Consider the following 12,951-nt stretch of genomic DNA (forward strand, 5'->3'; position numbering starts at 1 on the left):
TTCGGAAGATCCACTTCCACGTTCGGTTCACAATCCGAGTTTGAGAGCGACTTGCTTCCCGCGTCCACCGAACACCGGATCGTGGGCGCAGAGCTTCCTCTTTCCTTCAATAAAACTTGTGAGAAACCTACGCAATTGGGTCCTGTTTCCGTTCTGATCCTGACAGCAGTCCCTCTTTTTGAGCACCCCTGCCTCCACCATGAGTCCACCAGCCTCCAAAAACTTGACATACTATGTCCATTTAACGATCCAAACTCTACTTACTGCATGCTACGTTGCAATTCAAAATTCAAGTATTGAAAACTGGCTCACAAAGTAATACTCACACCTGTTCAAAACAAATTATTGTAAAACACTTTGGTTCCATTACAATAACTATTATTAGCTTTTACAAGGACTCCTAAGAACACGCTCACGCGCACACACTGCACCCTGCAGTGTCACAATCTGTCCGCACGTCTGTCTGACCGTCCGTCCCAGCGTGCAGGTGCGGGAGGACCGACAGACGGTCCGCGCGTCTCTTGTCCAATTAGAAGCCACAAAGCGTGACCACGTGAACAAATCCCGTCGCGTGAATTTCCTTCCGAGTGCGGAGAAACGGTAGCGGCAGCGGCATCTCTGCGTGAACGCAAAGAAATAACGCAAGAAGATCGAAAAAGGGGAAACATCCGTGCAGGTGAATTGCTTCTTTTCTTATCGTTTGCATGCACTCTTTAGCGCATGTGTGTGTGGCTCTGCTGGGACAGTGGCAGAAGGAGGAGGGGGATTGTTTGGTGGTACCATGCTGCTTTTCCTCGGGCGATTCTCGGACGGGACGGGACGCATAATCGGAGCCTGATTTAATGCTCGCGCCGCTGCGCATTCGTACTCGTCCCGCAGCATCCCGCTCCTGTCGAGGCGATTGATAGTTGACAGTAGTGGCGTGGCGTTCGCGAACATAACGGCTTGATGAGCCGGCTCTGTGAAGTTAACAACAAGAGCCGGCGCCCCAGAGATAAGGAGACGGCTCCCTTCGAAACGCTTTCTCGCTCTCTCTTTCTCTCTCTCTCTCTTTCTCGCCTTTTGTCTATCTCACGCCTTCACTCTCTTTTTCAATTTTTCTTACCTTCTTTTTCGGCATCTCTTTCTCTTCCACCTCTCTCATTTTCTCGATTTAAATCCCTCTCCCTGTCTGTGTCTCTTCATACTTGTCTCTCTCTCTTCACCTCTCCCTCTCCTCCTCTCTCTCACTCTCTCTTTTTCTCTCTTACTTTTCCTCTTTCTGTCTCTTTCTCTCCTGTATCACTCTTTCTCACTCTATTTCTCCCCTTTTCTCTCTTTCTCTTGCTTTCACTCGCTTTCTCTATCTTCTCTCTTCCTCTCTTTTTCAATTTTTTGGACTATCTCTTTTCCCGTGTTTTCTTCTCACCCATCTCTCTCATACTCTCCATTTAACTTCATCTCCCTCTTTCTGTCACTTCCTGTTTCTCCCTCTTTCTCTCCTGTCTCTCTGTCTTTCTCTCTCGTTCAATATCAACTTATTTTGCTTTCTCACTCTTATTTTTTATCTCTGTTGCCTTCTTTCTCTCCCTCTCTCTGTTTTATTCTTACTTTTTATCTGTCTTGTCTTTCTCTGTCCCTCTTTCTCTCTTTCCCTCACAATTTCTCTCACTCTGTCTCTCCCTTTCGGTCTCTTTCTCTCTGACACTGTCTCTTATCCTCCCATTACTCTCTCCCTCTCTCTCTCCCCTTTTCACTCTCTCTCTCACTTTGACTCTTCCCTATTTTCTCTCTTCCTCTTTTTTTCTTTTTTTTCTACTATCTCTTTTTCTCTGTTTATTTCTCTTCCATCTTTCTCATTCTCATTCATTCTAGTTAGTTCTCTCTCCCTCTCTCTGTCTCTTTATATTTCTCTCATATTTTTCTTTCTCCCTCTCTTTCTGCCCTTTTCTCTCTCGCTCTTTAACTCTCTTGTTCTATTTTCTCTCTTCCTCTCTTTTTCAATTTTTCATCGATCTCTTTTTCTTTGTGTCTTTCTCTTCCATCTCTATCATTCTATATTTAACTTTCTCTCCCTCTCTCAGTCTCTTTATAATTCTCCCCCACATATTTTTCTCTAATGTCTCTGTCTTTCTCTCTTTCTTGTTCCATATCTCTTTCTCTCTCAAATGTTCTCTCTCTTTTGCTCTTTTCCTCTCACTCTGTCTCTATCTTTAACCCCCCCCCCCTCTCTCTCTCTTTCTGTCTCTCTCTTCTGGTCAGTATGAATGGCATCATCTCTGTGTTGTTTGCTTCATCCTGAAATTTGCTGACTTTTGCTAGTTTTGTTTTGTGTCAGGACTTTTTGGTGCATGCTATTTCTTAGTATTGCTGAATCTTTTTAGTGAGCCGAGCCGAAAGAGCCGTTCCTCCCAAAAGAGCCTGAATTCCCATCACTAGTTGACAGAAGCCTCGTAATCCTCAAACCCCCCCATCACCCCCACTGCCTACTCGCTGATCTTCTGTAACGCTCACCCCTTTCGCAGGGAACGATCGTTTTGGCCGAACTTTGTTTTGCCCCGAGATCAGTTTTAATTGCGTGGATTGACACCAATCTGTGGCTGCTCAGGGAGCGTGCACGTTTTAGTGTTTATATGTGTGAGTGCACGCGCGCGTCAACGTGCAGCATGCATAAAAACGTGCAGGAGAGCAAAGTCAAGCTGAATTATTTATAAGACAGTCTGAGAGAAGAGAAAATGCTTCCCCTCGGTTGAAAACAAATAAAAATAACCCTTTTCGCACACATTTGACACCTTAATTTTTAATTGCTTATATTTTCTAAAAAGGGGCATTATTTTGTGCAATTCAGTATAAATTTACACCAGGTGACTGTCAAATAACAATTTTTTTCTGCATGTCTCTGTTCACATTTTTGTTAGAAGAAATACACCCTGGTCATCCTGGAAGGGAATTACCTCTTGTGTGGCCCTTTCTCAAGGTTTTTGCTCAAGCCACCCCTCTCTGCTCCCTTTACGCTCAGCTAGTATCACTTGCGGCATAGTGGCGGAGTCTGTTGGGAATTATGCTCATGCAATAGTTTTTGTGATTTTTCGGGTTTCAGATCAGATGTAATTGTGGCAGGTGTGGTCCTTCGATACTTTTGAAATTAATGGCTATAGAAATAAATGTGACTTGAATCAAGGGAGTATCCTACCTGTTTTGGGGGTGCTCAGGCACCCACAAATTCAAATCGAGACACCCTAAAAATTAAGGCATTTTAAAAACTTTATTTTTCTTAAAGGATAAAATATGCTTAAATATAATCAAAAAGCTTAAATATTAAAAAAAAAAGAAAACAAAACAAAAATGTGAACAACGCAGCGTTAGAATTACTCCACTGTCTTGAAATGATTAGGTCCATTTAATTCCTAGCACCGCTCTTGCCCCCCTCCTCGCTCCTTTTTTGCTCGGCGAGTATCACTTGCGGCCTAACATTCTTCAATGAGCATATATATATTTTTCTTATTTTAAGTAATGTTTCTGTTATTTATCTAGAAAAACACGATAAAAATGTAAAAGAATAACATTGCAAAACAAGAAAAATAATATATCTAAATGCAAATTTGCAACAATATTATTAACCAAGGGGCGGCACGGTGGGATGGTGGTTGGCTCGCAGCCCCCTCGGTGCAGAGGTTCAGCATTCATCTCCAGCTCCCTGTTTGGAGTTTGCATGTTCTCCCCGTGCTGCATGGGTTCCCCGGGCACTCTGGTTTCCTCCCACATGCCCAAAAACATGCATGTCAGGTTAATTGGTCGGTCCAAATTGTCCCTCGGTGTGAATGAGCGAGTGAGTTGTCTGTCTCTGTGTGCCCTGCGACTGGCTGGCAACCAGTTCTATTGAAGTGGATTGAATTGCTTAAAACAGGGACCTAATATAGCATTTTGCTCTAATTGTGGTCGTTTCCAAACCAATTTGATGAAACTAATCTATTTAGAAAGAAGCACAACATGTCACATGCGGCCCCGACTCCAAATAGTTGCCCACCCCTGGAGTAGAACATGGAATGAGTTCTAGTGGGTTTGCAAATTAACAAGTATTTGAAGGCCCTAAATCTAATTTTGTTTAGGGCTCCATGAAGGCTCAGGCTGGTCCTGGGCCCGCGACCCTTATAGTTGACACACCTGCTTTAAGGTTTAACACTCATAAGTCAAGTCATGTTCATTTGTATAGCCCTTTATCACTAGGAGTCTAAAAGGGCTGCACAGACTACGGATTATTGCGAACTACAGACTATTATTACACCATCCCCTGATCTAAAACCTACTTGAGGGCAAGGAAAAACTCAAAAACCTCAACATGAGGAAAATGAAGAAACCTCGAGAAGGGACTGCACATGAGGTCATCCCCCTTCCAGGATGACCAGGCTGCAGTAGATGTTGTAATAACAATTAATTCACAGAAATCATCAACAGGATATATAGGTCATTCATAAGCTATAGTCAAGTCATGTTTTTTTGTATAACCCTTAATCACAAAAAGTCTCAAAGGGCTGCACAGACCACAGACTATAGCAAACCACAAACTATTTTTACACCATCCCCTGATCTAAAACCTACACGAGGGCAAGGAAAAACTCAAAAACTTCAACATGAGGAAAATGAAGAATAGAATAGAATAGCGGCAGCACGGCGGCGCAGTGGTTAGCGCATGTGCGGCACAGTTCTAAGGTCTTGGGAACCTCCTGTGTGGGTTCAAATCCAGCTACCGGACTTCCTGTGCGGAGTTTGTATGTTCCCTGTATTCGCGTGGGTTTTCTCCGGGCACTCCGGTTCCCTCCCACATTCCAAAGACATGCATTTCAGGTGGATTGGCCCGTCAAAATTGTCCCTAGGTGTGAATGAGTGAGCGAGTTGTCTGTCCCTGTGTGCCCTGCGATTGGCTGGCAACCAGTTCAGGGTGTACCCTGCCCACTGCCCGATGATTGCTGGGATGGGCTCCAGCACCCCCGCGACCCTACTGGGGATAAGCGGTGCAGCTAATGAGATGAGAATATAATAGAATAGAAGTGTGTTTTAAGCGTAGATTTAAACAGTTCCACAGAGGTTTCAGATCAAATCTCAGAGGGAAGAGCATTCCACAGCACCGGGGCCCGAATGGAGAACACTCTCGAACCTGCTGATCTCTTCTTGGCTCTTGGGATCACTAGTAGACCAGCATTTTCAGAGCAAAGGCTTCAGACCGGAACATAGGGGGATATTAAATCTAAAATATATGAGGGAGCAAATCCATGCATTAATTCCATTTCAAAAGTTCACTTACGTTAATTTGCGTTTTATTCCGCGACATACATATAAAAATAAACGCACATTAGTTTTACACAGCGTGTATGCGGTGTTCCCGAGTAAGCACTCTGTGCGCATGCGCATTCCTCTCGCCACTCATCTCAAGGGAACCTCGTCTGCGCTCAGTGCTCCGAAGACAGAAGGAGAATAATCCAGCAGGCGGCACCGAGCTCTCGCTCCTAGAAGCCGGCTAGTGGACACTTTTCCCCCCCGAGCACGCGTGGACATTAACACGTCTCCTTTCCTCTTCTTACCGGGAGTGTTATTCTTATTCATTTTCAACTCAATTGGATTCTACGCTGATTTGGCGCCGACGTCTTGCTTGTTGTCCCCGCTCTCTCAGCGCTGCTATCGCCGTAAGTTGTAAATGTTTACACGGGACAATCTCGTTTCACTGATAAAATGTCTTTTAATTGTCGTGTTTGAAGGATTATCATCGAATTAAAGTCTCCTTTTGCCTCGCTTTCGTTTCGTGCGCGTTTCCGCGTTGAATTATATGGAAAAAGAGGAACCTATTGAAAAGTTGGTTCCTTCTGTAGCTTAAAAAACGTTGAAATTTTTGTTTGAAAATGGTCCTTAAAGGTTGAATTTTGGTTTCCGGAGTGGAAATATATTAAATCTATCGCTGCAGGTGTTTAAAGGGCTCCACTTCCGCACCATGCTGCCAAGTCCCCTAAGCCTAAATTAGATCCAGACGCTCTGGTTGTCCTAATTGGCTCCGTCGCTTTACTTGTGTGACAAATTGTCGAAATTTGATTTAAAATCAAATCTCGAGAATAACACGGGGATGTTATTACTTTATCTTTCAGCCTTTTCCTCAAGAAAAAGGTGACTTGCACTCTTAGCCTGTTAAACCAGCTTGTTGGCATACCTGTCCTTTCTAAATCAGGGTTGGGAAAATGCAGTTCGAAAGAAACACAAGAATCAAAAACACCCAAAACTTGCAAATGATTCTACATCACAACTGTTGGAATAGTTTATTATTCAGAGCTTAAAATGATTTAGTCTAAATATGTGTTTCTCAACCTTTCCTGAGCATAGGCACATTTTTCCCATTAAAATATCTCAAGGCCAACTGTCTGTCAAAAATGGTTAAAAATGATTTCGCCGCACTTGTTTCATGTTTTTTTTAACCCTTAGACGCATGACCTACCAGTACATGCACTCTTCCATGAGCGGGGTTGAAAACTACCCTTTTTTTTTTTTTTTTTTTTTTTTAAATTTGACTTTAGGTTACGAGGGATACAAACATAAAGCTACTTTAATTTTGCCCTATGTTCCAGTCTGGAGTCTTCGCTATGATAATGCTGGTCTACTAGTGATCCCAAGAGCCAAAAAGAGATCCGCAGGTTCGAGAGCGTTATCCATTCGGTCCGCGGTCCTCTGGAATGCTCTTCCCCCTGAGATGCGATCTGCAACCTCAGTGGAAATGTTTCAATCTAGGATTAAAACACACTTCTATTCTATAGCATATGAATAACCTATATTTTATGTTGACAATATCGGTGTATTATTTGTTATTGCAACATCAATTGCAGCCTGGTCATCCTGGAAGGGGGATTACCTCATGTGCGGTCTGTTCTCAAGGTATCTCTTCATGTTGAAGTTTGAGTTTTTTTGAGTTTTTCCTTGCCCTCATATAGGTTTTAGGTCAGGGGATGGTGGAATAATAGTCTGTGGTTTGCAATAATCTGTGGTCTGTGCAGCCCTTTGAGACTCTTTGTGATTAAGGATGTCACAAATAAATATGACTTGACTTGACTACTTCAGTCTGTACAATAATGTGACAAAATAACATAACAATTCAACTCAATACACGCACAACAACAATAACATATTAAACTTGGAGAAGAAAACAAAAGAAGGACCTCGGCATACTCTAAATGAGCAAATAAAGTAAATTGGCCCTGCTGTAGTGGGTGGCTCCCCAAACGTCAGAAACCAGAAAACCTAATGGTAGGAAAAACAATCTAGCGCAGCAAATTATACATGAAACCAAGTCTGATAGCCCCACTTTAAATCAATGCATTTTTGTAATTAACTTAAAGGTGGCGTCCGCAACATGGTATTTTGCTCCTCTCTGCCGCCATCTCCTGGCTTGGATAGGATCGCAACTTCCATCAGCTCATTCCTCAAGTGCTAAATCTATATTTTTTCATCTTCTTTTGAGAGGGGTAGGGGGTGGGGGGGGGGCTGCTTGGTGTTTGGACTGTATTTGAAACAGGCCGTTTCTTTCTTTTACCAATTTCAGGCTACGCTAACAAAAATCCCAGGGGACGAGCACAAAATTACTCTGCACCCATTCTTCCCTCTCTCTCCTTCCCTGTTTCCTTATGTGTTGCGAGTCCCGTAAGAGCGGTGCTAAAAGTAAGATAGAAGTAGATACTGTAGCTGCAGTGGATACAAAATTACAATGGTTCTTTGAACTAAGTTGGGCATTGTTAACACATACTCAATAGAGAAAAATTTTCACTTTAAATTTTTTAAGGACACACCACCTATATATTTTGTTCAACAAAAGAGTAATGTTGTATTCTAGATGTTTGTCACTTTTTATTCCCATTTTACCAGATACCGATAAGGTATGATTATGTGTCATCTTGTCGGATGAACAGAGAACATTCAATAGGTCCAGAGACCATAAAACAGTTCCCACAAATGTACACACACAAAAATCTTCCCTCTTCTCATTGTGTGCATTGTGCAGCACACTCATCAATGTATTATGTTTACTTATAATGTTGCCAAAATTGACATTTTAACAGTTTTCTTATCCTTCGTGGTCACCATGGCTCATTCATTATGGTTTTTTGGGTCATTTTGTATTTTAGTTCATTTTTTAAAATCTGTTTTCCCCAGTTTATCTATATTTTATCCTGTTTTTTAAATACTGAAAATACTATAAATGATGATAAAATAATATGGAAAATTAGCAGAAACTGTCTGCCAGTGAAAGAAGTTTATTTTTACTATGTTCCATTTTATAAGTGAAATAAAATCCACTTGGCCAAGTTATTTTTTTAATTGGACCTATCCTTTTATTTTTTTCAATGCAATCTTAAACAACTTAATCAAACAAATTACCTTATCAAATATATATTTCTTTGTACTACATCATAAACAGAAAAAACTTATACAAACATTTTTATTTTTAAACAAGGTTTTCTATTGCCATCTATTTTATGGATGAATGTTTCAGTTACTAGGCTAAACATTTGAATAAAAAGCAAAGATACTGAACAATGCCATGCTTTTTTTGCAAAGATAAAATTGCACAATTTCCTGCAGCGCACTAGGCAGGGTCTTATGGCACACGGGTCTAAATCCATGTATTCTAAAACAGAAAATTAGCTAAAAAAGCCCATTACACAAAATATAAACTTTGTCTAATTAGTGGTTCAACCTGTAATGTGACAAAGTAAATGTTTTCCCAATTTTTCAAAGTAAAAGCAAAATGTTTGTAACTTGTTAAAACCATCCATCTAAAAATGTAATTTATAAGACTCAAAAATTAGTCAATGCTTTGTAAAATTCAGTAAGAGAAAAGTGACCTAACTAAGGAATTTTTGGGGATAAAAAAATGGGATTTGCCTTTTAGACTCGTGTAAAAAACCTTTGTGAAATTTCTTAAAATCTGTTAATTTTTGTAAACTAAAATTCTGGGATTTAGAAAACTTTAAACCTAAAGCTTACTTAAATCTGTGATCCTTCACATTTTCTGTACCTTAAATCAGTCTAATATCTGACAATATTTTCACTACCTGGCCTAAGGTCTGCATTAAACGTGTGTGTACCTTTTCTGTACTGACTGTTTATGACTTAGGAAGTCCATGTATCCTCATTAAGCAATAATCAATCTTTCCTCCATTGCCACATAATTTTTTTTTTCATTATCTTTTTGATATAAAATAGCTGATTGGAAATAGCCGATGCTGAGGCACAGACATTTTGTTTGATTTTTCTCGCTCCATTTTCGATGCCTGGGGATTCCTCTCTTCCAATGCTGCCGCTGCATTACCCAGCCTGCAACTGTACTCACCCGTCAAGGGCGTAGCTTGGTCTTGTCTTGGTCGGTGGCATAGCACTTTTTTTAAGTAACTACATAATATTAGCATGGACAAAACAATGTTTACTTGATATTTGTGGGAGACTCATCCCCTCCGTCCATGCCTAAACTACGCTCTTGCTTCTCATGCAACCTGCCCTGACTTAATTCAAACGCACTGCCTCAAATATCTTTAATTTTCTTCGCAGTACTGGTAGTCGGAGACCAATGATCTAAACAATTAGTCCATTCCAAAATAGTTTTTTATTAATTTGATAATCAATCGTCAATTAATCGATTACCATATTTTAATGACCATAGGACCGATCGTGTTAAAAGGCGCAGTTTCTGTAGCTGGTTCTTTTTCTGTATTTACCACATACACAGTGCACACCGCACAATATGGCGTGGGTGCCCTCTGCTGCGGCCCCCATACAACAACACAAAAAGCATACAAGTCTGCATATTTAAAAATACAGCTGGAGAAAACTAGATTTTGGTTGAAGTTTATTTAAGTATTGATACAAAGTAAAACTATTCAGTTAGTTTTTCAGATTTCTCTACTTGCAAACCATTGATTCATTAACCCCACAACAGTTATAAAGTTGACGGGCCGCCGGACTGTTGATAAACAAATATGTGTCTGTGCATTGTCACCAGTTACATATCATTGGAAAGCTTAATCTCTTGGGTTTCAAAATTTGCAGACCACTTCAAAATGTTCTCATCACGAAGACATCACGATCTGCATGAAACAAGATACTCGGATACCATAAAGCCGGAATAGCTCACCAATAAATTCCACTGGTAGTGGGATGATTGAGATGAAACATGAAGTCGTCACATCCAGGATCGTACAGTGAATCCAACCGTGTAAAATATTAACTCCAAAACACACGATAAAGCAGACAGATTAAAAAAAACCCCCATCCGCCTAAAGGTATTTTGTCATTGTTAGACGTTCCTTGTTGTCATCAGTTTGTTTCGCCACATAATTTCAGTTTACAAATAAACAGACTCGTAAAATTCTTTCCAATATGGCCGTTAGCCTCTGACCTTTTGATTGACACCACTCTCTGCCAATAGCCGTCTTTTTTTTACGATCCACAGCCCCCATTATCCTGTAAGGGCCTGTATTGATAAAACAGAGATTGCCTCTTTTAGCTCCTAATATGTTTAGCCAGTATTTATTCAAATAATGATTGACTCGTTGGTTAGCCAATGAAATTCTCAAAACAACGACGTGCAGATGTTTGGAAGGTATTCTAATTAGACACACGTACTGCCAGTCATATTTCATTTTTATGCACTATTATTACGCGCACGTGTGCACAATCATTGATTGACTTCTGGAAAGAGAAGTCAAACATTTACATTTCTTTCAAAATGTCTAAAAAATCGGCCAAAGTAAGTTTACAGTTGCAAATGTTTGTGCTGTAAACTAGTTGTCTCCAAATGGCCACTTTATTCTTTTTTTTTTTTTTTTTTACTTGATTTCTCCATACATCGAGTCACAGTGCACACCACAACTATATGAGACACTTTAAGTGTTCTATTTTTTTTACATAAATTCAAGGAAAGTTTTTCACTGACCATGTAAAATGTCATTGTCACTTTTCAGTTTGATCTTAGTAACAAAGGGTCTCCTTCTAGTGGTGTGAGGACAAACTTGGAGAATTTTACAATTCAGTAACAGTGAACTTTTTAATCAGCTTGACACAAGTCTGTAATGGCAGTGTGTACATTTTCAGAACAGATATGTACATGCTCACAACTTCATTCATCAACACCTTCCTACTGGTATTGTGGCATTCAATGCAATTCTTTTTTGCTTGTTTTTTTTTGTATACTGACGGTTTGAAGTTTTGAATGATTCCTTACCCTGTGCCAAAGCACTGCTTCTTTTGAACTTTACCAGTTACCATCAAGGTGCTTGTATTTCAACTACATGATAAATGTTTTGTTTTCTAAAACTAAAGTGAAGTTACCACTCTTCGCTAATAAGCTTATTCTTACATGGAATTGTTTCAGTTGATGATTAATGTTTTGGTGGAAATTATGAAAACAAATGTACAATTTTCACTCATAGTTAATTTTTTTAGATGGGTCTTTGAGAGCTGTGGTCTGTACAGGCTTTGTGACTAACAGCTTGTTTGCTTTTGGCTTATTTTGGTTAACTCCACCCATGCGCGACATGGAACCAGTCACACCTGCACTGCTCACGTCGAAATGTGGGGTGTCTTTGTTTTGGCCCTGTAGCCCTGGCCCCACTTGGCTCACTGACTTATGTATGGTCTGTTCGGTTGTTGCTTGTTGCAAGCCATACAATGTTGCTCTTGTGGTGTGCACTGTGGACGCTGTTCATGTCAAGGAAAACGGGGAATGGCTGGTTGTTGCTTGGTGTTTTTGTGTCTGTGTCTGAAATTATTTTCTTCACTGCTATGATCAGGATTCCTATCAAGACTTCTGCGTGGTTCTTTAGTTTTGCTCTGTCATGTTTGTTTATTTAACAGCAAAATGTTGCAGGTGTTGATTTAAAAGTAGCTTTCCTTGTACACATCCAAGCTGATCCTTCTCTGTGGAAAAGTTGCGTGCTTCCTTGATACATTTGGGAAGGAATATGAAACTGATTCCAAGTATGTAATAATCTGTTTCTAGTTCAGTGACATTTTTAGCTTATATTTATCGATTGTCATTTGATCAATTGATTCCCAATTTTTATATTTCAAAATGTTGAGCTGTAAGACCATGCTTACCCTTTTTTTGTTTAACTGTGTTGCCATTATTTCACTCTACCATCCAATATTCACTTGTTACATTGTTGCAGAAAGATCATCAAACTAAGTTAATGTGTCCAAGAGTAATTCTTCATATTTTTTTGTAATATAAGTAAACTATATCTGTTCATATTTTATTTTAGGGCCACTGTTTAGTTCATGTTTCGAATAACGCTACACAGTTCCACCACCACTATTAAGCTATTTTATTAACCATTGAAAAAAAACATGCATGTAAAAACGAATTATCAAAGAATTCTCAATAGAAGCTAGTGACGTTGATGACTCTCTGCACTTTTTTGGGGAAATTAAAGCAAGTATTTGAATATGATCAGTTATTTTTTTATAGCACTTTTTAGGCAACGAATGAACATTTTGTGTAGTGTGATCTCAGACTTTTTCAGCGTATATGTAGTGCTGTAGTGTATATTCTGTTAAGCACTGAAAACGTACCATAGTCACTTTTATTTCTCAGGGAAAACTCGTTTTCTACTTAACACGTGCAGCCAGAAATTAAATTATCCGCACATATTGTTTAGTAAAATTTAATACAGGCCCCAAACATCTTGACTAACAATAACTTAACCTGACTTTTTAGCTACACACAGTAATATTAATCACAAATTTAACTTCTTACATAAACAAGCTCTAACATGTAAATTTAAATAGTGGAGTTTCTATATTTTCCCATCTGCATGAGTGAGTTTTCTCCAGGTATCCAACTATCCTCCAATATCCCAAAAACATACATTGTAGTTTTCATAGTGTGTCTAATTGGCTGTTGGAAAAACTGTGGGTGTAATGGGTCATTTGTCTACTACTTGT

The 12,951-nt window shown here is 39.7% G+C and overlaps 1 protein-coding gene across 3 annotated transcripts in view; it reads left to right on the forward strand.

Moving 5' to 3' along the window:
• The first annotated feature begins 577 nt into the window (after nt 1-577).
• Nucleotides 578-12,951, forward strand: part of strbp (spermatid perinuclear RNA binding protein) — a 111,489-nt gene continuing 99,115 nt past the window's right edge. For 2 of the 3 annotated variants that reach the window (XM_088320355.1, XM_088320357.1), the window contains exon 1: nt 5,362-5,660. The gene's annotated coding sequence lies outside the window, so the exon portion shown is untranslated. Of the gene's footprint in view, nt 677-5,361; nt 5,661-12,951 lie in introns of those variants that run through there. The other variant, XM_088320356.1, reaches the window with a different exon arrangement.

Source organism: Urocampus carinirostris, chromosome 16 (genome assembly GCF_059441175.1).
Source record: "Urocampus carinirostris isolate Australia breed hairy pipefish chromosome 16, RoL_Ucar_1.0, whole genome shotgun sequence".
Lineage (NCBI taxonomy): Eukaryota > Metazoa > Chordata > Actinopteri > Syngnathiformes > Syngnathidae > Urocampus > Urocampus carinirostris.